Here is a 25,867-nt window from a genome sequence, read left to right on the forward strand (position 1 = left end):
CACTTGGCACTGTCAAACCAGACACAGTTGCCTGTGGGGGCAACTTGCATCTGGGCGGCATCCTGATCCGTGAGGAATTTCAGCAGGCAGCTGGCCACTCCGGGCCTACGGGTCCAGGATAGGAACGATGGCCTTTCCCTGGAGAAACAAAAATCACCAGGCCACGTTCCTGATGTCAGTTTGCAGGAGGCACTTGGCACTGTCAAACCAGCCACAGCTGCCTGTGGGGGCACCTTGCATCTGGGAGGCATCCTGATCCGTTCGGAATTTCAGCAGGCAGCCGGCCACTCTGGGCCACCAGGCCCTGGACATGAACCATGTCCTTTCCCCAGAGAAACAAAAGTCACCAGGCCAGGTTCCTGATGTCAGTTTGCAGGAGGCACTTGGCACTGTCAAACCAGCCACAGTTGCCTGTGGGGGCTCCTTTCATCTGGGAGCTATACTGATCCGTGCGGAATTTCAGCAGTCAGCCGGCCACTCCAGGCCACCAGGCCCTGGACATGTACGGTGACCTTTCCCCAGAGAAACAAAAGTTACCAGGCCAGGTTCCTGATGTCAGTTTGCAGGAGGCACTTGGCACTGTCAAACCAGCCACTGTGGCCTCTGGCGGCACCTTTCATCTGGGAGGTATCCTGATCCGTGCGGAATTTCAGCAGGCATCTGGCCACTCCGGGCCACCCGGCCCTGGATAGGAACGATGGCCTTTCCCCAGAGAAACAAAACTCACCAGGCCACGTTCCTGATGTCAGTTTGCAGGAGGCACTTCGCACTGTCAAACCAGCCACAGTTGCCTGTGGGAGCAACTTGCATCTGGGCGGCATCCTGATCCGTGCGGAATTTCAGCAGGCAGCTGGCCACTCCGTGCCACAGGGCCCTGGACACGAACCATGGCCTTTCCCCAGAGAAACAAAACTCACCAGGCCAGGTTCCTGATGTCAGTTTGCAGGAGGCCCTTGGCACTGTCAAACCAGCCACAGTTGCCTGTGGGAGCAACTTGCATCTGGGCGGCATCCTGATCCGTGCGGAATTTCAGCAGGCAGCTGGCCACTCCGTGCCACCGGGCCCTGGACACGAACCATGGCCTTTCCCCAGAGAAACAAAAGTCACCAGGCCAGGTTCCTGATGTCAGTTTGCAGGAGGCATTTGGCACTGTCAAACCAGCCACAGTTGCCTGTGGGGGCTCCTTTCATCTGGGAGCTATCCTGATCCGTGCGCAATTTCAGCAGGCATCCGGCCACTCAGTGCCACCGGGCCCTGGACACGAACCATGGCCTTTCCCCAGAGAAACAAAAGTCACCAGGCCAGGTTCCTGATGTCAGTTTGCAAGAGGCACTTGGCACTGTCAAACCAGCCACAGTTGCCTGTGGGGGCACCTTGCATCTGGGCGGTATCCTGATCCGTGCGGAATTTCAGCAGGCAGCCGGCCACTCCAGGCCACCGGGCCCTGGACACGAACCATGGCCTTTCCCCAGAGAAAGAAAAGTCACCAGGCCAGGTTCCTGATGTCAGTTTGCAGGAGGCACTTGGCACTGTCAAACCAGCCACTGTGGCCTCTGGCGGCACCTTTCATCTGGGAGGTATCCTGATCCGTGCGGAATTTCAGCAGGCATCCGGCCACTCCGGGCCACCCGGCCCTGGATAGGAACGATGGCCTTTCCCCAGAGAAACAAAACTCACCAGGCCATGTTCCTGATGTCAGTTTGCAGGAGGCACTTCGCACTGTCAAACCAGCCACAGTTGCCTGTGGGTGCAACTTGCATCTGGGCGGCATCCTGATCCGTGCGGAATTTCAGCAGGCAGCTGGCCACTCCGTGCCACCGGGCCCTGGACACGAACCATGGCCTTTCCCCAGAGAAACAAAAGTCACCAGGCCAGGTTCCTGATGTCAGTTTGCAGGAGGCACTTGGCACTGTCAAACCAGCCACAGGTGCCTGTGGGGGCTCCTTTCATCTGGTAGGTATCCTGGTCCGTGAGGAATTTCTGCAGGCAGACGGCCACTCCGGGCCACCGGGCCCTGGACAAAAATGATGGCCTTTCCCCAGAGAAACAAAAGTCACCAGGCCAGGTTCCTGATGTCAGTTTGCAGGAGGCACTTGGCACTGTCAAACCAGCCACAGTTGCCTGTGGGGGCTCCTTTCATCTGGGAGCTATACTGATCCGTGCGGAATTTCAGCAGTCAGCCGGCCACTCCAGGCCACCAGGCCCTGGACATGTACGATGACCTTTCCCCAGAGAAAAAAATGTTACCAGGCTAGGTTCCTGATGTCAGTTTGCAGGAGGCACTTGGCACTGTCAAACCAGCCACCGTGGCCTCTGGCGGCACTTTTCATCTGGGAGGTATCCTGATCCGTGCGGAATTACAGCTGGCGGCCGGCCAGTCCGGGCCACCAGGCCCTGGACATGTACGATGGCCTGGCCCCAGAGAAACAAAAGTTACCAGGCCAGGTTCCTGATGTCAGTTTGCAGGAGGCACTTGGCACTGTCAAACCAGACACAGTTGCCTGTGGGGGCAACTTGCATCTGGGCGGCATCCTGATCCGTGAGGAATTTCAGCAGGCATCTGGCCACTCCGGGCCTACGGGTCCAGGATAGGAACGATGGCCTTTCCCTGGAGAAACAAAAGTCACCAGGCCAGGTTCCTGATGTCAGTTTGCAGGAGGCCCTTGGCACTGTCAAACCAGCCACAGTTGCCTGTGGGGGCTCCTTTCATCTGGGAGCTATACTGATCCGTGCGGAATTTCAGCAGTCAGCCGGCCACTCCTGGCCACCAGGCCCTGGACATGTACGGTGACCTTTCCCCAGAGAAACAAAAGTTACCAGGCCAGGTTCCTGATGTCAGTTTGCAGGAGGCACTTGGCACTGTCAAACCAGCCACTGTGGCCTCTGGTGGCACCTTTCATCTGGGAGGTATCCTGATCCGTGCGGAATTTCAGCAGGCTGTCGGCCACTCCGGGCCACCCGGCCCTGGATAGGAACGATGGCCTTTCCCCAGAGAAACAAAACTCACCAGGCCATGTTCCTGATGTCAGTTTGCAGGAGGCACTTCGCACTGTCAAACCAGCCACAGTTGCCTGTGGGAGCAACTTGCATCTGGGCGGCATCCTGATCCGTGCGGAATTTCAGCAGGCAGCTGGCCACTCCGTGCCACAGGGCCCTGGACACGAACCATGGCCTTTCCCCAGAGAAACAAAAGTCACCAGGCCAGGTTCCTGATGTCAGTTTGCAGGAGGCCCTTGGCACTGTCAAACCAGCCACAGTTGCCTGTGGGAGCAACTTGCATCTGGGCGGCATCCTGATCCGTGCGGAATTTCAGCAGGCAGCTGGCCACTCCGTGCCACCGGGCCCTGGACACGAACCATGGCCTTTCCCCAGAGAAACAAAAGTCACCAGGCCAGGTTCCTGATGTCAGTTTGCAGGAGGCATTTGGCACTGTCAAACCAGCCACAGTTGCCTGTGGGGGCTCCTTTCATCTGGGAGGTATCCTGATCCGTGCGGAATTACAGCTGGCGGCCGGCCAGTCCGGGCCACCAGGCCCTGGACATGTACGATGGCCTGGCCCCAGAGAAACAAAAGTCACCAGGCCAGGTTCCTGATGTCAGTTTGCAAGAGGCACTTGGCACTGTCAAACCAGCCACAGTTGCCTGTGGGGGCACCTTGCATCTGGGCGGTATCCTGATCCGTGCGGAATTTCAGCAGGCAGCCGGCCACTCCAGGCCACCGGGCCCTGGACACGAACCATGGCCTTTCCCCAGAGAAAGAAAAGTCACCAGGCCAGGTTCCTGATGTCAGTTTGCAGGAGGCACTTGGCACTGTCGAACCAGCCACAGGTGCCTGTGGGGGCACCTTGCATCTGGGAGCTATCCTGATCCGTGCGGAATTTCAGCAGGCAGCCGGCTACTCCGGGCCACCGGGCACTGGAGAGGAACGATGGCCTTTCCCCAGAGAAACAAAAGTCACCAGGCCAGGTTCCTGATGTCAGTTTGCAGGAGGCACTTGGCACTGTCAAACCAGCCACAGGTGCCTGTGGGGGCTCCTTTCATCTGGTAGGTATCCTGGTCCGTGAGGAATTTCAGCAGTCAGCCGGCCACTCCAGGCCACCAGGCCCTGGACATGTACGGTGACCTTTCCCCAGAGAAACAAAAGTTACCAGGCCAGGTTCCTGATGTCAGTTTGCAGGAGGCACTTGGCACTGTCAAACCAGCCACTGTGGCCTCTGGCGGCACCTTTCATCTGGGAGGTATCCTGATCCGTGCGGAATTTCAGCAGGCATCCGGCCACTCCGGGCCACCCGGCCCTGGATAGGAACGATGGCCTTTCCCCAGAGAAACAAAACTCACCAGGCCATGTTCCTGATGTCAGTTTGCAGGAGGCACTTCGCACTGTCAAACCAGCCACAGTTGCCTGTGGGGGCAACTTGCATCTGGGCGGCATCCTGATCCGTGCGGAATTTCAGCAGGCAGCTGGCCACTCCGTGCCACCGGGCCCTGGACACGAACCATGGCCTTTCCCCAGAGAAACAAAAGTTACCAGGCCAGGTTCCTGATGTCAGTTTGCAGGAGGCACTTGGCACTGTCAAACCAGCCACCGTGGCCTCTGGCGGCACCTTTCATCTGGGAGGTATCCTGATCCGTGCGGAATTACAGCTGGCGGCCGGCCAGTCCGGGCCACCAGGCCCTGGACATGTACGATGGCCTGGCCCCAGAGAAACAAAAGTTACCAGGCCAGGTTCCTGATGTCAGTTTGCAGGAGGCACTTGGCACTGTCAAACCAGACACAGTTGCCTGTGGGGGCAACTTGCATCTGGGCGGCATCCTGATCCGTGAGGAATTTCAGCAGGCAGCTGGCCACTCCGGGCCTACGGGTCCAGGATAGGAACGATGGCCTTTCCCTGGAGAAACAAAAATCACCAGGCCACGTTCCTGATGTCAGTTTGCAGGAGGCACTTGGCACTGTCAAACCAGCCACAGCTGCCTGTGGGGGCACCTTGCATCTGGGAGGCATCCTGATCCGTTCGGAATTTCAGCAGGCAGCCGGCCACTCTGGGCCTCCAGGCCCTGGACATGAACCATGTCCTTTCCCCAGAGAAACAAAAGTCACCAGGCCAGGTTCCTGATGTCAGTTTGCAGGAGGCACTTGGCACTGTCAAACCAGCCACAGTTGCCTGTGGGGGCTCCTTTCATCTGGGAGCTATACTGATCCGTGCGGAATTTCAGCAGTCAGCCGGCCACTCCAGGCCACCAGGCCCTGGACATGTACGGTGACCTTTCCCCAGATAAACAAAAGTTACCAGGCCAGGTTCCTGATGTCAGTTTGCAGGAGGCACTTGGCACTGTCAAACCAGCCACTGTGGCCTCTGGCGGCACCTTTCATCTGGGAGGTATCCTGATCCGTGCGGAATTTCAGCAGGCATCTGGCCACTCCGGGCCACCCGGCCCTGGATAGGAACGATGGCCTTTCCCCAGAGAAACAAAACTCACCAGGCCACGTTCCTGATGTCAGTTTGCAGGAGGCACTTCGCACTGTCAAACCAGCCACAGTTGCCTGTGGGGGCAACTTGCATCTGGGCGGCATCCTGATCCGTGCGGAATTTCAGCAGGCAGCTGGCCACTCCGTGCCACCGGGCCCTGGACACGAACCATGGCCTTTCCCCAGAGAAACAAAAGTCACCAGGCCAGGTTCCTGATGTCAGTTTGCAGGAGGCCCTTGGCACTGTCAAACCAGCCACAGTTGCCTGTGGGAGCAACTTGCATCTGGGCGGCATCCTGATCTGTGCGGAATTTCAGCAGGCACCTGGCCACTCCGTGCCACCGGGCCCTGGACACGAACCATGGCCTTTCCCCAAAGAAACAAAAGTCACCAGGCCAGGTTCCTGATGTCAGTTTGCAGGAGGCATTTGGCACTGTCAAACCAGCCACAGTTGCCTGTGGGGGCTCCTTTCATCTGGGAGCTATCCTGATCCGTGCGCAATTTCAGCAGGCATCCGGCCACTCAGTGCCACCGGGCCCTGGACACGAACCATGGCCTTTCCCCAGAGAAACAAAAGTCACCAGGCCAGGTTCCTGATGTCAGTTTGCAAGAGGCACTTGGCACTGTCAAACCAGCCACAGTTGCCTGTGGGGGCACCTTGCATCTGGGCGGTATCCTGATCCGTGCGGAATTTCAGCAGGCAGCCGGCCACTCCAGGCCACCGGGCCCTGGACACGAACCATGGCCTTTCCCCAGAGAAAGAAAAGTCACCAGGCCAGGTTCCTGATGTCAGTTTGCAGGAGGCACTTGGCACTGTCAAACCAGCCACTGTGGCCTCTGGCGGCACCTTTCATCTGGGAGGTATCCTGATCCGTGCGGAATTTCAGCAGGCATCCGGCCACTCCGGGCCACCCGGCCCTGGATAGGAACGATGGCCTTTCCCCAGAGAAACAAAACTCACCAGGCCATGTTCCTGATGTCAGTTTGCAGGAGGCACTTCGCACTGTCAAACCAGCCACAGTTGCCTGTGGGTGCAACTTGCATCTGGGCGGCATCCTGATCCGTGCGGAATTTCAGCAGGCAGCTGGCCACTCCGTGCCACCGGGCCCTGGACACGAACCATGGCCTTTCCCCAGAGAAACAAAAGTCACCAGGCCAGGTTCCTGATGTCAGTTTGCAGGAGGCACTTGGCACTGTCAAACCAGCCACAGGTGCCTGTGGGGGCTCCTTTCATCTGGTAGGTATCCTGGTCCGTGAGGAATTTCTGCAGGCAGACGGCCACTCCGGGCCACCGGGCCCCGGACAAAAATGATGGCCTTTCCCCAGAGAAACAAAAGTCACCAGGCCAGGTTCCTGATGTCAGTTTGCAGGAGGCACTTGGCACTGTCAAACCAGCCACAGTTGCCTGTGGGGGCTCCTTTCATCTGGGAGCTATACTGATCCGTGCGGAATTTCAGCAGTCAGCCGGCCACTCCAGGCCACCAGGCCCTGGACATGTACGATGACCTTTCCCCAGAGAAACAAATGTTACCAGGCTAGGTTCCTGATGTCAGTTTGCAGGAGGCACTTGGCACTGTCAAACCAGCCACCGTGGCCTCTGGCGGCACCTTTCATCTGGGAGGTATCCTGATCCGTGCGGAATTACAGCTGGCGGCCGGCCACTCCAGGCCACCAGGCCCTGGACATGTACGATGGCCTGGCCCCAGAGAAACAAAAGTTACCAGGCCAGGTTCCTGATGTCAGTTTGCAGGAGGCACTTGGCACTGTCAAACCAGACACAGTTGCCTGTGGGGGCAACTTGCATCTGGGCGGCATCCTGATCCGTGAGGAATTTCAGCAGGCAGCTGGCCACTCCGGGCCTACGGGTCCAGGATAGGAACGATGGCCTTTCCCTGGAGAAACAAAAGTCACCAGGCCAGGTTCCTGATGTCAGTTTGCAGGAGGCATTTGGCACTGTCAAACCAGCCACAGTTGCCTGTGGGGGCTCCTTTCATCTGGGAGCTATACTGATCCGTGCGGAATTTCAGCAGTCAGCCGGCCACTCCTGGCCACCAGGCCCTGGACATGTACGGTGACCTTTCCCCAGAGAAACAAAAGTTACCAGGCCAGGTTCCTGATGTCAGTTTGCAGGAGGCACTTGGCACTGTCAAACCAGCCACTGTGGCCTCTGGCGGCACCTTTCATCTGGGAGGTATCCTGATCCGTGCGGAATTTCAGCAGGCTGTCGGCCACTCCGGGCCACCCGGCCCTGGATAGGAACGATGGCCTTTCCCCAGAGAAACAAAACTCACCAGGCCATGTTCCTGATGTCAGTTTGCAGGAGGCACTTCGCACTGTCAAACCAGCCACAGTTGCCTGTGGGAGCAACTTGCATCTGGGCGGCATCCTGATCCGTGCGGAATTTCAGCAGGCAGCTGGCCACTCCGTGCCACAGGGCCCTGGACACGAACCATGGCCTTTCCCCAGAGAAACAAAAGTCACCAGGCCAGGTTCCTGATGTCAGTTTGCAGGAGGCCCTTGGCACTGTCAAACCAGCCACAGTTGCCTGTGGGAGCAACTTGCATCTGGGCGGCATCCTGATCCGTGCGGAATTTCAGCAGGCAGCTGGCCACTCCGTGCCACCGGGCCCTGGACACGAACCATGGCCTTTCCCCAGAGAAACAAAAGTCACCAGGCCAGGTTCCTGATGTCAGTTTGCAGGAGGCATTTGGCACTGTCAAACCAGCCACAGTTGCCTGTGGGGGCTCCTTTCATCTGGGAGGTATCCTGATCCGTGCGGAATTACAGCTGGCGGCCGGCCAGTCCGGGCCACCAGGCCCTGGACATGTACGATGGCCTGGCCCCAGAGAAACAAAAGTCACCAGGCCAGGTTCCTGATGTCAGTTTGCAAGAGGCACTTGGCACTGTCAAACCAGCCACAGTTGCCTGTGGGGGCACCTTGCATCTGGGCGGTATCCTGATCCGTGCGGAATTTCAGCAGGCAGCCGGCCACTCCAGGCCACCGGGCCCTGGACACGAACCATGGCCTTTCCCCAGAGAAAGAAAAGTCACCAGGCCACGTTCCTGATGTCAGTTTGCAGGAGGCACTTGGCACTGTCGAACCAGCCACAGGTGCCTGTGGGGGCACCTTGCATCTGGGAGCTATCCTGATCCGTGCGGAATTTCAGCAGGCAGCCGGCTACTCCGGGCCACCGGGCACTGGAGAGGAACGATGGCCTTTCCCCAGAGAAACAAAAGTCACCAGGCCAGGTTCCTGATGTCAGTTTGCAGGAGGCACTTGGCACTGTCAAACCAGCCACAGGTGCCTGTGGGGGCTCCTTTCATCTGGTAGGTATCCTGGTCCGTGAGGAATTTCAGCAGTCAGCCGGCCACTCCAGGCCACCAGGCCCTGGACATGTACGGTGACCTTTCCCCAGAGAAACAAAAGTTACCAGGCCAGGTTCCTGATGTCAGTTTGCAGGAGGCACTTGGCACTGTCAAACCAGCCACTGTGGCCTCTGGCGGCACCTTTCATCTGGGAGGTATCCTGATCCGTGCGGAATTTCAGCAGGCATCCGGCCACTCCGGGCCACCCGGCCCTGGATAGGAACGATGGCCTTTCCCCAGAGAAACAAAACTCACCAGGCCATGTTCCTGATGTCAGTTTGCAGGAGGCACTTCGCACTGTCAAACCAGCCACAGTTGCCTGTGGGGGCAACTTGCATCTGGGCGGCATCCTGATCCGTGCGGAATTTCAGCAGGCATCTGGCCACTCCGGGCCACCGGGCCCTGGACACGAACCATGGCCTTTCCCCAGAGAAACAAAAGTCACCAGGCCAGGTTCCTGATGTCAGTTTGCAGGAGGCACTTGGCACTGTCAAACCAGCCACAGGTGCCTGTGGGGGCTCCTTTCATCTGGTAGGTATCCTGGTCCGTGAGGAATTTCAGCAGGCAGCTGGCCACTCCGTGCCACCGGGCCCTGGACACGAACCATGGCCTTTCCCCAGAGAAACAAAAGTCACCAGGCCAGGTTCCTGATGTCAGTTTGCAGGAGGCCCTTGGCACTGTCAAACCAGCCACAGTTGCCTGTGGGAGCAACTTGCATCTGGGCGGCATCCTGATCTGTGCGGAATTTCAGCAGGCACCTGGCCACTCCGTGCCACCGGGCCCTGGACACGAACCATGGCCTTTCCCCAAAGAAACAAAAGTCACCAGGCCAGGTTCCTGATGTCAGTTTGCAGGAGGCATTTGGCACTGTCAAACCAGCCACAGTTGCCTGTGGGGGCTCCTTTCATCTGGGAGCTATCCTGATCCGTGCGCAATTTCAGCAGGCATCCGGCCACTCAGTGCCACCGGGCCCTGGACACGAACCATGGCCTTTCCCCAGAGAAACAAAAGTCACCAGGCCAGGTTCCTGATGTCAGTTTGCAAGAGGCACTTGGCACTGTCAAACCAGCCACAGTTGCCTGTGGGGGCACCTTGCATCTGGGCGGTATCCTGATCCGTGCGGAATTTCAGCAGGCAGCCGGCCACTCCAGGCCACCGGGCCCTGGACACGAACCATGGCCTTTCCCCAGAGAAAGAAAAGTCACCAGGCCAGGTTCCTGATGTCAGTTTGCAGGAGGCACTTGGCACTGTCAAACCAGCCACTGTGGCCTCTGGCGGCACCTTTCATCTGGGAGGTATCCTGATCCGTGCGGAATTTCAGCAGGCATCCGGCCACTCCGGGCCACCCGGCCCTGGATAGGAACGATGGCCTTTCCCCAGAGAAACAAAACTCACCAGGCCATGTTCCTGATGTCAGTTTGCAGGAGGCACTTCGCACTGTCAAACCAGCCACAGTTGCCTGTGGGTGCAACTTGCATCTGGGCGGCATCCTGATCCGTGCGGAATTTCAGCAGGCAGCTGGCCACTCCGTGCCACCGGGCCCTGGACACGAACCATGGCCTTTCCCCAGAGAAACAAAAGTCACCAGGCCAGGTTCCTGATGTCAGTTTGCAGGAGGCACTTGGCACTGTCAAACCAGCCACAGGTGCCTGTGGGGGCTCCTTTCATCTGGTAGGTATCCTGGTCCGTGAGGAATTTCTGCAGGCAGACGGCCACTCCGGGCCACCGGGCCCCGGACAAAAATGATGGCCTTTCCCCAGAGAAACAAAAGTCACCAGGCCAGGTTCCTGATGTCAGTTTGCAGGAGGCACTTGGCACTGTCAAACCAGCCACAGTTGCCTGTGGGGGCTCCTTTCATCTGGGAGCTATACTGATCCGTGCGGAATTTCAGCAGTCAGCCGGCCACTCCAGGCCACCAGGCCCTGGACATGTACGATGACCTTTCCCCAGAGAAACAAATGTTACCAGGCTAGGTTCCTGATGTCAGTTTGCAGGAGGCACTTGGCACTGTCAAACCAGCCACCGTGGCCTCTGGCGGCACCTTTCATCTGGGAGGTATCCTGATCCGTGCGGAATTACAGCTGGCGGCCGGCCAGTCCGGGCCACCAGGCCCTGGACATGTACGATGGCCTGGCCCCAGAGAAACAAAAGTTACCAGGCCAGGTTCCTGATGTCAGTTTGCAGGAGGCACTTGGCACTGTCAAACCAGACACAGTTGCCTGTGGGGGCAACTTGCATCTGGGCGGCATCCTGATCCGTGAGGAATTTCAGCAGGCAGCTGGCCACTCCGGGCCTACGGGTCCAGGATAGGAACGATGGCCTTTCCCTGGAGAAACAAAAGTCACCAGGCCAGGTTCCTGATGTCAGTTTGCAGGAGGCACTTGGCACTGTCAAACCAGCCACAGTTGCCTGTGGGGGCTCCTTTCATCTGGGAGCTATACTGATCCGTGCGGAATTTCAGCAGTCAGCCGGCCACTCCTGGCCACCAGGCCCTGGACATGTACGGTGACCTTTCCCCAGAGAAACAAAAGTTACCAGGCCAGGTTCCTGATGTCAGTTTGCAGGAGGCACTTGGCACTGTCAAACCAGCCACTGTGGCCTCTGGCGGCACCTTTCATCTGGGAGGTATCCTGATCCGTGCGGAATTTCAGCAGGCTGTCGGCCACTCCGGGCCACCCGGCCCTGGATAGGAACGATGGCCTTTCCCCAGAGAAACAAAACTCACCAGGCCATGTTCCTGATGTCAGTTTGCAGGAGGCACTTCGCACTGTCAAACCAGCCACAGTTGCCTGTGGGAGCAACTTGCATCTGGGCGGCATCCTGATCCGTGCGGAATTTCAGCAGGCAGCTGGCCACTCCGTGCCACAGGGCCCTGGACACGAACCATGGCCTTTCCCCAGAGAAACAAAAGTCACCAGGCCAGGTTCCTGATGTCAGTTTGCAGGAGGCCCTTGGCACTGTCAAACCAGCCACAGTTGCCTGTGGGAGCAACTTGCATCTGGGCGGCATCCTGATCCGTGCGGAATTTCAGCAGGCAGCTGGCCACTCCGTGCCACCGGGCCCTGGACACGAACCATGGCCTTTCCCCAGAGAAACAAAAGTCACCAGGCCAGGTTCCTGATGTCAGTTTGCAGGAGGCATTTGGCACTGTCAAACCAGCCACAGTTGCCTGTGGGGGCTCCTTTCATCTGGGAGGTATCCTGATCCGTGCGGAATTACAGCTGGCGGCCGGCCAGTCCGGGCCACCAGGCCCTGGACATGTACGATGGCCTGGCCCCAGAGAAACAAAAGTCACCAGGCCAGGTTCCTGATGTCAGTTTGCAAGAGGCACTTGGCACTGTCAAACCAGCCACAGTTGCCTGTGGGGGCACCTTGCATCTGGGCGGTATCCTGATCCGTGCGGAATTTCAGCAGGCAGCCGGCCACTCCAGGCCACCGGGCCCTGGACACGAACCATGGCCTTTCCCCAGAGAAAGAAAAGTCACCAGGCCAGGTTCCTGATGTCAGTTTGCAGGAGGCACTTGGCACTGTCGAACCAGCCACAGGTGCCTGTGGGGGCACCTTGCATCTGGGAGCTATCCTGATCCGTGCGGAATTTCAGCAGGCAGCCGGCTACTCCGGGCCACCGGGCACTGGAGAGGAACGATGGCCTTTCCCCAGAGAAACAAAAGTCACCAGGCCAGGTTCCTGATGTCAGTTTGCAGGAGGCACTTGGCACTGTCAAACCAGCCACAGGTGCCTGTGGGGGCTCCTTTCATCTGGTAGGTATCCTGGTCCGTGAGGAATTTCAGCAGTCAGCCGGCCACTCCAGGCCACCAGGCCCTGGACATGTACGGTGACCTTTCCCCAGAGAAACAAAAGTTACCAGGCCAGGTTCCTGATGTCAGTTTGCAGGAGGCACTTGGCACTGTCAAACCAGCCACTGTGGCCTCTGGCGGCACCTTTCATCTGGGAGGTATCCTGATCCGTGCGGAATTTCAGCAGGCATCCGGCCACTCCGGGCCACCCGGCCCTGGATAGGAACGATGGCCTTTCCCCAGAGAAACAAAACTCACCAGGCCATGTTCCTGATGTCAGTTTGCAGGAGGCACTTCGCACTGTCAAACCAGCCACAGTTGCCTGTGGGGGCAACTTGCATCTGGGCGGCATCCTGATCCGTGCGGAATTTCAGCAGGCATCTGGCCACTCCGGGCCACCGGGCCCTGGACACGAACCATGGCCTTTCCCCAGAGAAACAAAAGTCACCAGGCCAGGTTCCTGATGTCAGTTTGCAGGAGGCACTTGGCACTGTCAAACCAGCCACAGGTGCCTGTGGGGGCTCCTTTCATCTGGTAGGTATCCTGGTCCGTGAGGAATTTCAGCAGGCAGCTGGCCACTCCGTGCCACCGGGCCCTGGACACGAACCATGGCCTTTCCCCAGAGAAACAAAAGTCACCAGGCCAGGTTCCTGATGTCAGTTTGCAGGAGGCCCTTGGCACTGTCAAACCAGCCACAGTTGCCTGTGGGAGCAACTTGCATCTGGGCGGCATCCTGATCTGTGCGGAATTTCAGCAGGCACCTGGCCACTCCGTGCCACCGGGCCCTGGACACGAACCATGGCCTTTCCCCAAAGAAACAAAAGTCACCAGGCCAGGTTCCTGATGTCAGTTTGCAGGAGGCATTTGGCACTGTCAAACCAGCCACAGTTGCCTGTGGGGGCTCCTTTCATCTGGGAGCTATCCTGATCCGTGCGCAATTTCAGCAGGCATCCGGCCACTCAGTGCCACCGGGCCCTGGACACGAACCATGGCCTTTCCCCAGAGAAACAAAAGTCACCAGGCCAGGTTCCTGATGTCAGTTTGCAAGAGGCACTTGGCACTGTCAAACCAGCCACAGTTGCCTGTGGGGGCACCTTGCATCTGGGCGGTATCCTGATCCGTGCGGAATTTCAGCAGGCAGCCGGCCACTCCAGGCCACCGGGCCCTGGACACGAACCATGGCCTTTCCCCAGAGAAAGAAAAGTCACCAGGCCAGGTTCCTGATGTCAGTTTGCAGGAGGCACTTGGCACTGTCAAACCAGCCACTGTGGCCTCTGGCGGCACCTTTCATCTGGGAGGTATCCTGATCCGTGCGGAATTTCAGCAGGCATCCGGCCACTCCGGGCCACCCGGCCCTGGATAGGAACGATGGCCTTTCCCCAGAGAAACAAAACTCACCAGGCCATGTTCCTGATGTCAGTTTGCAGGAGGCACTTCGCACTGTCAAACCAGCCACAGTTGCCTGTGGGGGCAACTTGCATCTGGGCGGCATCCTGATCCGTGCGGAATTTCAGCAGGCAGCTGGCCACTCCGTGCCACCGGGCCCTGGACACGAACCATGGCCTTTCCCCAGAGAAACAAAAGTCACCAGGCCAGGTTCCTGATGTCAGTTTGCAGGAGGCACTTGGCACTGTCAAACCAGCCACAGGTGCCTGTGGGGGCTCCTTTCATCTGGTAGGTATCCTGGTCCGTGAGGAATTTCTGCAGGCAGACGGCCACTCCGGGCCACCGGGCCCCGGACAAAAATGATGGCCTTTCCCCAGAGAAACAAAAGTCACCAGGCCAGGTTCCTGATGTCAGTTTGCAGGAGGCACTTGGCACTGTCAAACCAGCCACAGTTGCCTGTGGGGGCTCCTTTCATCTGGGAGCTATACTGATCCGTGCGGAATTTCAGCAGTCAGCCGGCCACTCCAGGCCACCAGGCCCTGGACATGTACGATGACCTTTCCCCAGAGAAACAAATGTTACCAGGCTAGGTTCCTGATGTCAGTTTGCAGGAGGCACTTGGCACTGTCAAACCAGCCACCGTGGCCTCTGGCGGCACCTTTCATCTGGGAGGTATCCTGATCCGTGCGGAATTACAGCTGGCGGCCGGCCAGTCCGGGCCACCAGGCCCTGGACATGTACGATGGCCTGGCCCCAGAGAAACAAAAGTTACCAGGCCAGGTTCCTGATGTCAGTTTGCAGGAGGCACTTGGCACTGTCAAACCAGACACAGTTGCCTGTGGGGGCAACTTGCATCTGGGCGGCATCCTGGTCCGTGAGGAATTTCAGCAGGCAGCTGGCCACTCCGGGCCTACGGGTCCAGGATAGGAACGATGGCCTTTCCCTGGAGAAACAAAAGTCACCAGGCCAGGTTCCTGATGTCAGTTTGCAGGAGGCACTTGGCACTGTCAAACCAGCCACAGTTGCCTGTGGGGGCTCCTTTCATCTGGGAGCTATACTGATCCGTGCGGAATTTCAGCAGTCAGCCGGCCACTCCTGGCCACCAGGCCCTGGACATGTACGGTGACCTTTCCCCAGAGAAACAAAAGTTACCAGGCCAGGTTCCTGATGTCAGTTTGCAGGAGGCACTTGGCACTGTCAAACCAGCCACTGTGGCCTCTGGCGGCACCTTTCATCTGGGAGGTATCCTGATCCGTGCGGAATTTCAGCAGGCTGTCGGCCACTCCGGGCCACCCGGCCCTGGATAGGAACGATGGCCTTTCCCCAGAGAAACAAAACTCACCAGGCCATGTTCCTGATGTCAGTTTGCAGGAGGCACTTCGCACTGTCAAACCAGCCACAGTTGCCTGTGGGAGCAACTTGCATCTGGGCGGCATCCTGATCCGTGCGGAATTTCAGCAGGCAGCTGGCCACTCCGTGCCACAGGGCCCTGGACACGAACCATGGCCTTTCCCCAGAGAAACAAAAGTCACCAGGCCAGGTTCCTGATGTCAGTTTGCAGGAGGCCCTTGGCACTGTCAAACCAGCCACAGTTGCCTGTGGGAGCAACTTGCATCTGGGCGGCATCCTGATCCGTGCGGAATTTCAGCAGGCAGCTGGCCACTCCGTGCCACCGGGCCCTGGACACGAACCATGGCCTTTCCCCAGAGAAACAAAAGTCACCAGGTCAGGTTCCTGATGTCAGTTTGCAGGAGGCATTTGGCACTGTCAAACCAGCCACAGTTGCCTGTGGGGGCTCCTTTCATCTGGGAGGTATCCTGATCCGTGCGGAATTACAGCTGGCGGCCGGCCAGTCCGGGCCACCAGGCCCTGGACATGTACGATGGCCTGGCCCCAGAGAAACAAAAGTCACCAGGCCAGGTTCCTGATGTCAGTTTGCAAGAGGCACTTGGCACTGTCAAACCAGCCACAGTTGCCTGTGGGGGCACCTTGCATCTGGGCGGTATCCTGATCCGTGCGGAATTTCAGCAGGCAGCCGGCCACTCCAGGCCACCGGGCCCTGGACACGAACCATGGCCTTTCCCCAGAGAAAGAAAAGTCACCAGGCCAGGTTCCTGATGTCAGTTTGCAGGAGGCACTTGGCACTGTCGAACCAGCCACAGGTGCCTGTGGGGGCACCTTGCATCTGGGAGCTATCCTGATCCGTGCGGAATTTCAGCAGGCAGCCGGCTACTCCGGGCCACCGGGCACTGGAGAGGAACGATGGCCTTTCCCCAGAGAAACAAAAGTCACCAGGCCAGGTTCCTGATGTCAGTTTGCAGGAGGCACTTGGCACTGTCAAACCAGCCACAGGTGCCTGTGGGGGCTCCTTTCATCTGGTAGGTATCCTGGTCCGTGAGGAATTTCAGCAGTCAGCCGGCCACTCCAGGCCACCAGGCCCTGGACATGTACGGTGACCTTTCCCCAGAGAAACAAAAGTTACCAGGCCAGGTTCCTGATGTCAGTTTGCAGGAGGCACTTGGCACTGTCAAACCAGCCACTGTGGCCTCTGGCGGCACCTTTCATCTGGGAGGTATCCTGATCCGTGCGGAATTTCAGCAGGCATCCGGCCACTCCGGGCCACCCGGCCCTGGATAGGAACGATGGCCTTTCCCCAGAGAAACAAAACTCACCAGGCCATGTTCCTGATGTCAGTTTGCAGGAGGCACTTCGCACTGTCAAACCAGCCACAGTTGCCTGTGGGGGCAACTTGCATCTGGGCGGCATCCTGATCCGTGCGGAATTTCAGCAGGCAGCTGGCCACTCCGTGCCACCGGGCCCTGGACACGAACCATGGCCTTTCCCCAGAGAAACAAAAGTCACCAGGCCAGGTTCCTGATGTCAGTTTGCAGGAGGCACTTGGCACTGTCAAACCAGCCACAGGTGCCTGTGGGGGCTCCTTTCATCTGGTAGGTATCCTGGTCCGTGAGGAATTTCTGCAGGCAGACGGCCACTCCGGGCCACCGGGCCCCGGACAAAAATGATGGCCTTTCCCCAGAGAAACAAAAGTCACCAGGCCAGGTTCCTGATGTCAGTTTGCAGGAGGCACTTGGCACTGTCCAACCAGCCACAGTTGCCTGTGGGGGCTCCTTTCATCTGGGAGCTATACTGATCCGTGCGGAATTTTAGCAGTCAGCCGGCCACTCCAGGCCACCAGGCCCTGGACATGTACGGTGACCTTTCCCCAGAGAAACAAAAGTTACCAGGCCAGGTTCCTGATGTCAGTTTGCAGGAGGCACTTGGCACTGTCAAACCAGCCACCGTGGCCTCTGGCGGCACCTTTCATCTGGGAGGTATCCTGATCCGTGCGGAATTACAGCTGGCGGCCGGCCAGTCCGGGCCACCAGGGCCTGGACATGTACGATGGCCTGGCCCCAGAGAAACAAAAGTTACCAGGCCAGGTTCCTGATGTCAGTTTGCAGGAGGCACTTGGCACTGTCAAACCAGACTCAGTTGCCTGTGGGGGCAACTTGCATCTGGGCGGCATCCTGATCCGTGAGGAATTTCAGCAGGCAGCTGGCCACTCCGGGCCTACGGGTCCAGGATAGGAACGATGGCCTTTCCCTGGAGAAACAAAAATCACCAGGCCACGTTCCTGATGTCAGTTTGCAGGAGGCACTTGGCACTGTCAAACCAGCCACAGCTGCCTGTGGGGGCACCTTGCATCTGGGAGGCATCCTGATCCGTTCGGAATTTCAGCAGGCAGCCGGCCACTCTGGGCCACCAGGCCCTGGACATGAACCATGTCCTTTCCCCAGAGAAACAAAAGTCACCAGGCCAGGTTCCTGATGTCAGTTTGCAGGAGGCACTTGGCACTGTCAAACCAGCCACAGTTGCCTGTGGGGGCTCCTTTCATCTGGGAGCTATACTGATCCGTGCGGAATTTCAGCAGTCAGCCGGCCACTCCAGGCCACCAGGCCCTGGACATGTACGGTGACCTTTCCCCAGAGAAACAAAAGTTACCAGGCCAGGTTCCTGATGTCAGTTTGCAGGAGGCACTTGGCACTGTCAAACCAGCCACTGTGGCCTCTGGCGGCACCTTTCATCTGGGAGGTATCCTGATCCGTGCGGAATTTCAGCAGGCATCCGGCCACTCCGGGCCACCCGGCCCTGGATAGGAACGATGGCCTTTCCCCAGAGAAACAAAACTCACCAGGCCACGTTCCTGATGTCAGTTTGCAGGAGGCACTTCGCACTGTCAAACCAGCCACAGTTGCCTGTGGGGGCAACTTGCATCTGGGCGGCATCCTGATCCGTGCGGAATTTCAGCAGGCAGCTGGCCACTCCGTGCCACCGGGCCCTGGACACGAACCATGGCCTTTCCCCAGAGAAACAAAAGTCACCAGGCCAGGTTCCTGATGTCAGTTTGCAGGAGGCTCTTGGCACTGTCAAACCAGCCACAGTTGCCTGTGGGAGCAACTTGCATCTGGGCGGCATCCTGATCCGTGCGGAATTTCAGCAGGCACCTGGCCACTCCGTGCCACCGGGCCCTGGACACGAACCATGGCCTTTCCCCAAAGAAACAAAAGTCACCAGGCCAGGTTCCTGATGTCAGTTTGCAGGAGGCATTTGGCACTGTCAAACCAGCCACAGTTGCCTGTGGGGGCTCCTTTCATCTGGGAGCTATCCTGATCCGTGCGCAATTTCAGCAGGCATCCGGCCACTCAGTGCCACCGGGCCCTGGACACGAACCATGGCCTTTCCCCAGAGAAACAAAAGTCACCAGGCCAGGTTCCTGATGTCAGTTTGCAAGAGGCACTTGGCACTGTCAAACCAGCCACAGTTGCCTGTGGGGGCACCTTGCATCTGGGAGCTATCCTGATCCGTGCGGAATTTCAGCAGGCAGCCGGCTACTCTGGGCCACCGGGCACTGGAGAGGAACGATGGCCTTTCCCCAGAGAAACAAAAGTCACCAGGCCAGGTTCCTGATGTCAGTTTGCAGGAGGCACTTGGCACTGTCAAACCAGCCACAGGTGCCTGTGGGGGCTCCTTTCATCTGGTAGGTATCCTGGTCCGTGAGGAATTTCAGCAGGCAGACGGCCACTCCGGGCCACATGGCCCCGGACAAAAATGATGGCCTTTCCCCAGAGAAACAAAAGTCACCAGGCCAGGTTCCTGATGTCAGTTTGCAGGAGGCACTTGGCACTGTCAAACCAGCCACAGTTGCCTGTGGGGGCTCCTTTCATCTGGGAGCTATACTGATCCGTGCGGAATTTCAGCAGTCAGCCGGCCACTCCAGGCCACCAGGCCCTGGACATGTACGGTGACCTTTCCCCAGAGAAACAAAAGTTACCAGGCCAGGTTCCTGATGTCAGTTTGCAGGAGGCACTTGGCACTGTCAAACCAGCCACTGTGGCCTCTGGCGGCACCTTTCATCTGGGAGGTATCCTGATCCGTGCGGAATTTCAGCAGGCATCCGGCCACTCCGGGCCACCCGGCCCGGGATAGGAACGATGGCCTTTCCCCAGAGAAACAAAACTCACCAGGCCATGTTCCTGATGTCAGTTTGCAGGAGGCACTTCGCACTGTCAAACCAGCCACAGTTGCCTGTGGGGGCAACTTGCATCTGGGCTGCATCCTGATCCGTGCAGAATTTCAGCAGGCAGCTGGCCACTCCGTGCCACCGGGCCCTGGACACGAACCATGGCCTTTCCCCAGAGAAACAAAAGTCACCAGGCCAGGTTCCTGATGTCAGTTTGCAGGAGGCCCTTGGCACTGTCAAACCAGCCACAGTTGCCTGTGGGAGCAACTTGCATCTGGGCGGCATCCTGATCCGTGCGGAATTTCAGCAGGCAGCTGGCCACTCCGTGCCACCGGGCCCTGGACACGAACCATGGCCTTTCCCCAGAGAAACAAAAGTCACCAGGCCAGGTTCCTGATGTCAGTTTGCAAGAGGCACTTGGCACTGTCAAACCAGCCACAGTTGCCTGTGGGGGCACCTTGCATCTGGGCGGTATCCTGATCCGTGCGGAATTTCAGCAGGCAGCCGGCCACTCCAGGCCACCGGGCCCTGGACACGAACCATGGCCTTTCCCCAGAGAAACAAAAGTCACCAGGCCAGGTTCCTGATGTCAGTTTGCAGGAGGCACTTGGCACTGTCGAACCAGCCACAGTTGCCTGTGGGGGCTCCTTTCATCTGGGAGCTATACTGATCCGTGCGGAATTTCAGCAGTCAGCCGGCCACTCCAGGCCACCAGGCCCTGGACATGTACGGTGACCTTTCCCCAGAGAAACAAAAGTTACCAGGCCAGGTTCCTGATGTCAGTTTGCAGGAGGCACTTGGCACTGTCAAACCAGCCACTGTGGCCTCTGGCGGCACCTTTCATCTGGGAGTTATCCTGATCCGTGCGGAATTTCAGCAGGCATCCGGCCACTCCGGGCCACCCGGCCCGGGATAGGAACGATGGCCTTTCCCCAGAGAAACAAAACTCACCAGGCCATGTTCCTGATGTCAGTTTGCAGGAGGCCCTTGGCACTGTCAAACCAGCCACAGTTGCCTGTGGGAGCAACTTGCATCTGGGCGGCATCCTGATCCGTGCGGAATTTCAGCAGGCAGCTGGCCACTCCGTGCCACCGGGCCCTGGACACGAACCATGGCCTTTCCCCAGAGAAACAAAAGTCACCAGGCCAGGTTCCTGATGTCAGTTTGCAGGAGGCCCTTGGCACTGTCAAACCAGCCACAGTTGCCTGTGGGAGCAACTTGCATCTGGGCGGCATCCTGATCCGTGCGGAATTTCAGCAGGCAGTTGGCCACTCCGTGCCACCTGGCCCTGGACACGAACCATGGCCTTTCCCCAGAGAAACAAAAGTCACCAGGCCAGGTTCCTGATGTCAGTTTGCAGGAGGCATTTGGCACTGTCAAACCAGCCACAGTTGCCTGTGGGGGCTCCTTTCATCTGGGAGCTATCCTGATCCGTGCGCAATTTCAGCAGGCATCCGGCCACTCCGTGCCACCGGGCCCTGGACACGAACCATGGCCTTTCCCCAGAGAAACAAAACTCACCAGGCCAGGTTCCTGATGTCAGTTTGCAAGAGGCACTTGGCACTGTCAAACCAGCCACAGTTGCCTGTGGGGGCACCTTGCATCTGGGCGGTATCCTGATCCGTGGGAATTTCAGCAGGCAGCCGGCCACTCCAGGCCACCGGGCCCTGGACACGAACCATGGCCTTTCCCCAGAGAAAGAAAAGTCACCAGGCCAGGTTCCTGATGTCAGTTTGCAGGAGGCACTTGGCACTGTCAAACCAGCCACAGGTGCCTGTGGGGGCACCTTGCATCTGGGAGCTATCCTGATCCGTGCGGAATTTCAGCAGGCAGCCGGCTACTCCGGGCCACCGGGCACTGGAGAGGAACGATGGCCTTTCCCCAGAGAAACAAAAGTCACCAGGCCAGGTTCCTGATGTCAGTTTGCAGGAGGCACTTGGCACTGTCAAACCAGCCACAGGTGCCTGTGGGGGCTCCGTTCATCTGGTAGGTACCCTGGTCCGTGAGGAATTTCAGCAGTTAGCCGGCCACTCCAGGCCACCAGGCCCTGGACATGTACGATGACCTTTCCCCAGAGAAACAAAAGTTACCAGGCCAGGTTCCTGATGTCAGTTTGCAGGAGGCACTTGGCACTGTCAAACCAGCCACCGTGGCCTCTGGCGGCACCTTTCATCTGAGGGGTATCCTGATCCGTGCGGAATTACAGCTGGCGGCCGGCCAGTCCGGGCCACCAGGCCCTGGACATGTACGATGGCCTGGCCCCAGAGAAACAAAAGTTACCAGGCCAGGTTCCTGATGTCAGTTTGCAGGAGGCACTTGGCACTGTCAAACCAGACACAGTTGCCTGTGGGGGCAACTTGCATCTGGGCGGCATCCTGATCCGTTCGGAATTTCAGCAGGCAGCCGGCCACTCTGGGCCACCAGGCCCCGGACAAAAATGATGGCCTTTCCCCAGAGAAACAAAAGTCACCAGGCCAGGTTCCAGATGTCAGATTGCAGGAGGCACTTGGCACTGTCAAACCAGCCACAGTTGCCTGTGGGGGCATCTTGCATCCTGGTGGTATCCTCATCCGTGCATAATTTCAGCAGGCAGCTGGCCACTCCAGACAACCCGGCCCTGGACACGAACCATGGCCTTTGCCCAGAGAAACAAAAGTCACCAGGCCAGGTTCCTGATGTCAGTTTGCAGGAGGCACTTGGCACTGTCAAACCAGCCACAGGTGCCTGTGGGGGAACCTAGCATATGGGGGGTATCCTGGTCCGTGAGGAATTTCAGCAGGCAGCCGGCAACTACGGGCCACCTGGCCCCAGACAAAAATGATGGCCTTTCCCCAGAGAAACAAAAGTCACCAGGCCAGGTTCCTGATGTCAGTTTGCAGGAGGCTCTTGGCACTGTCAAACCAGCCACAGTTGCCTGTGGGAGCACCTTGCATCTGGGAGGTATCCTGATCCGTGTGGAATTTCAGCAGGCGGCAGGCCACTCCGGGCCAGCAGGCCTCGGACAAGAATGATGGCCTTTCCCCAGAGAAACAAGTCACCAGGCCAGGTTCCCGATGTCAGTTTGCAGGAGGCACTTGGCACTGTCAAACCAGCCACAGTTGCCTGTGGTGGTATTTTCAGTCTGGGAGGTATCCTGATCCGTGCGGAATTTCAGCAGGCGGCCGGCCACTCCGGGCCACCAGGCCCTGGACACGTACAATGGCCTTTCCCCAGAGAAACAAAAGTCACCAGGCCAGGATCCTGATGTCAGTTTGCAGGAGGCACTTGGCACTGTCAAACAAGCCACAGTTGACTGTGGGGGCACCTTGCATCTGGGAGCTATCCTGATCCGTGCGGAATTTCAGCAGGCAGCCGGCCACTCCGGGCCAGCAGGCCTCGGACAAGGATGATTGCCTTTCCCCAGAGAAACAAAAGTCACCAGGCCAGGTTCGTGATGTCTGTTTGCAGGAGGCACTTGGCACTGTCAAACCAGCCACTGTTGCCTGTGGGAGCAACTTGCATCTGGGCGGCATCCTGATCCGTGCGGCATTTTAGCCGGCAGCTGGCCACTCCGGGCCTACGGGTCCAGGATATGAACCATGGCCTTTCCCCAGAGAAACAAAAGTCACCAGGCCAGGTACCTGATGTCATTTTGCAGGAGGCACTTGGCACTGTCAAACCAGTCACTGATTCATATGGTGGTACTTTCGGTCCGGGAGGTATCCTGATCCGTGCGGAATTACAGCTGGCAGCCGGCCAGTCCGGGCCACCAGGCCCTGGACCTGTACGATGGCCTGGCCCCAGAGAAACAAAAGTCACCAGGCCAGGTTCCTGATGTCAGTTTGCAGGAGGCACTTGGCACTGTCAAACCAGCCACAGGTGCCTGTGGTGGTACTTTCGGTCAGGGCGGCATCCGGGTCCGTGCGGAATTTCAGCAGGCATCCGGCCACTCCGGGCCACCGGGCACTGGAGAGGAACGATGGCCTTTCCCCAGAGAAACAAAAGTCACCAGGCCAGGTTCCTGATGTCAGTTTGCAGGAGGCACTTGGCACTGTCAAACCAGCCACAGTTGCCTGTGGGGGCAACTTGCATCTGGGCGGCATCCTGATCCGTGCGGAATTTCAGCAGGCAGCCGGCCACTCCGGGCCACCGGGCACTGGAGAGGAACGATGGCCTTTCCCCAGAGAAACAAAAGTCACCAGGCCAGGTTCCTGATGTCAGTTTGCAGGAGGCACTTGGCACTGTCAAACCAGCCACAGTTGCCTGTGGGGGCTCCTTTCATCTGGGAGCTATACTGATCCGTGCGGAATTTCCGCAGGCAGCCGGCCACTCCGGGCCACCGGGCACTGGAGAGGAACGATGGCCTTTCCCCAGAGAAACAAAAGTCACCAGGCCTGGTTCCTGATGTCAGTCTGCAGGAGGAACTTGGCATTGTCAAACCAGCCACAGTTGCCTTTGGTGGTACTATCGGTCTGGGAGGTATCCTTATCCCTTCGGAATTTCAGCAGGCGGCCGGCAACTACGTACCACCAGGCATTGGACAGGTACAATGGCCTATCCCCAGAGAAACAAAAGTCACCAGGCCAGGTTCCTGATGTCAGTTTGCAGGAGGCACTTGGCACTGTCAAACCAGCCACAGGTGCCTGTGGTGGTACGTTCGGTCAGGGAGGCATCCTGGTCCGTGCGGAATTTCAGCAGGCAGCCGGCCACTCCAGGCCACCAGGCCCTGGACATGTACGCTGACCTTTCCCCAGAGAAACAAAAGTTACCAGGCCAGGTTCCTGATGTCAGTTTGCAGGAGGCACTTGGCACTGTCAAACCAGCCACTGTGGCCTCTGGCGGCACCTTTCATCTGGGAGGTATCCTGATCCGTTCGGAATTTCAGCAGGCTGTCGGCCACTCCGGGCCACCCGGCCCTGGATAGGAACGATGGCCTTTCCCCAGAGAAACAAAACTCACCAGGCCATGTTCCTGATGTCAGTTTGCAGGAGGCACTTGGCACTGTCAAACCAACCACAGTTGCCTGTGGCGGCACTTTTCATCTGGGAGGCATCCTGATCCGTTCGGAATTTCAGCAGGCAGCCGGCCACTCCGTGCCACCGGGCCCTGGACACGAACCATGTGCTTTCCCCAGAGAAAAAAAAGTCCCCACGCCAGGTTCCTGATGTCAGTTTGCAGGAGGCACTTGGCACTGTCAAACCAGCCACAGTTGCCTGTGGGGGCAACTTGCATCTGGGCGGCATCCTGATCCGTGCGGAATTTCAGCAGGCAGCCGGCCACTCCGGGCCTACGGGTCCAGGATATGAACGATGGCCTTTCCGCAGAGAAACAAAAGTCACCAGGCCAGGTTCCTGATGTCAGCTTGCAGGAGGCACTTGGCACTGTCAAACCAGCCACAGTTGCCTGTGGGGGCAACTTGCATCTGGGCGGCATCCTGATCCGTGCAGTATTTCAGCCGGCAGCAGGCGCCTCCGGTCTTACGTGTCCAGGATATGAACCATGGCCTTTCCCCAGAGAAACAAAAGTCACCAGGCCAGGTTCCTGATGTCAGTTTGCAGGAGGCACTTGGCACTGTCAAACCAGCCACAGTTGCCTGTGGGGGCAACTTGCATCTGGGCGGCATCCTGATCCGTGCGGAATTTCAGCAGGCAGCCGGCCACTCCGGGCCACCGGGCACTGGAGAGGAACGATGGCCTTTCCCCAGAGAAACAAAAGTCACCAGGCCAGGTTCCTGATGTCAGTTTGCAGGAGGCACTTGGCACTGTCAAACCAGCCACAGTTGCCTGTGGGGGCTCCTTTCATCTGGGAGCTATACTGATCCGTGAGGAATTTCCGCAGGCAGCCGGCCACTCCGGGCCACCGGGCACTGGAGAGGAACGATGGCCTTTCCCCAGAGAAACAAAAGTCACCAGGCCAGGTTCCTGATGTCAGTCTGCAGGAGGCACTTGGCATTGTCAAACCAGCCACAGTAGCCTTTGGTGGTACTATCGGTCTGGGAGGTATCCTTATCCCTTCGGAATTTCAGCAGGCGGCCGGCAACTACGTACCACCAGGCATGGGACAGGTACAATGGCCTATCCCCAGAGAAACAAAAGTCACCAGGCCAGGTTCCTGATGTCAGTTTGCAGGAGGCACTTGGCACTGTCAAACCAACCACAGCTGCCTGTGTCGGCACTTTTCAGCTGGGAGGCATCGTGATCCGTTCGGAATTTCAGCAGGCAGCCGGCCACTCCGTGCCACCGGGCCATGGACAAGAACCATGTGCTTTCCCCAGAGAAAAAAAAGTCCCCACGCCAGGTTCCTGATGTCAGTTTGCAGGAGGCACTTGGCACTGTCAAACCAGCCACAGTTG

The sequence above is a fragment of the Passer domesticus genome, chromosome W (assembly GCF_036417665.1).
Source record: "Passer domesticus isolate bPasDom1 chromosome W, bPasDom1.hap1, whole genome shotgun sequence".
Classification (NCBI taxonomy): domain Eukaryota; kingdom Metazoa; phylum Chordata; class Aves; order Passeriformes; family Passeridae; genus Passer; species Passer domesticus.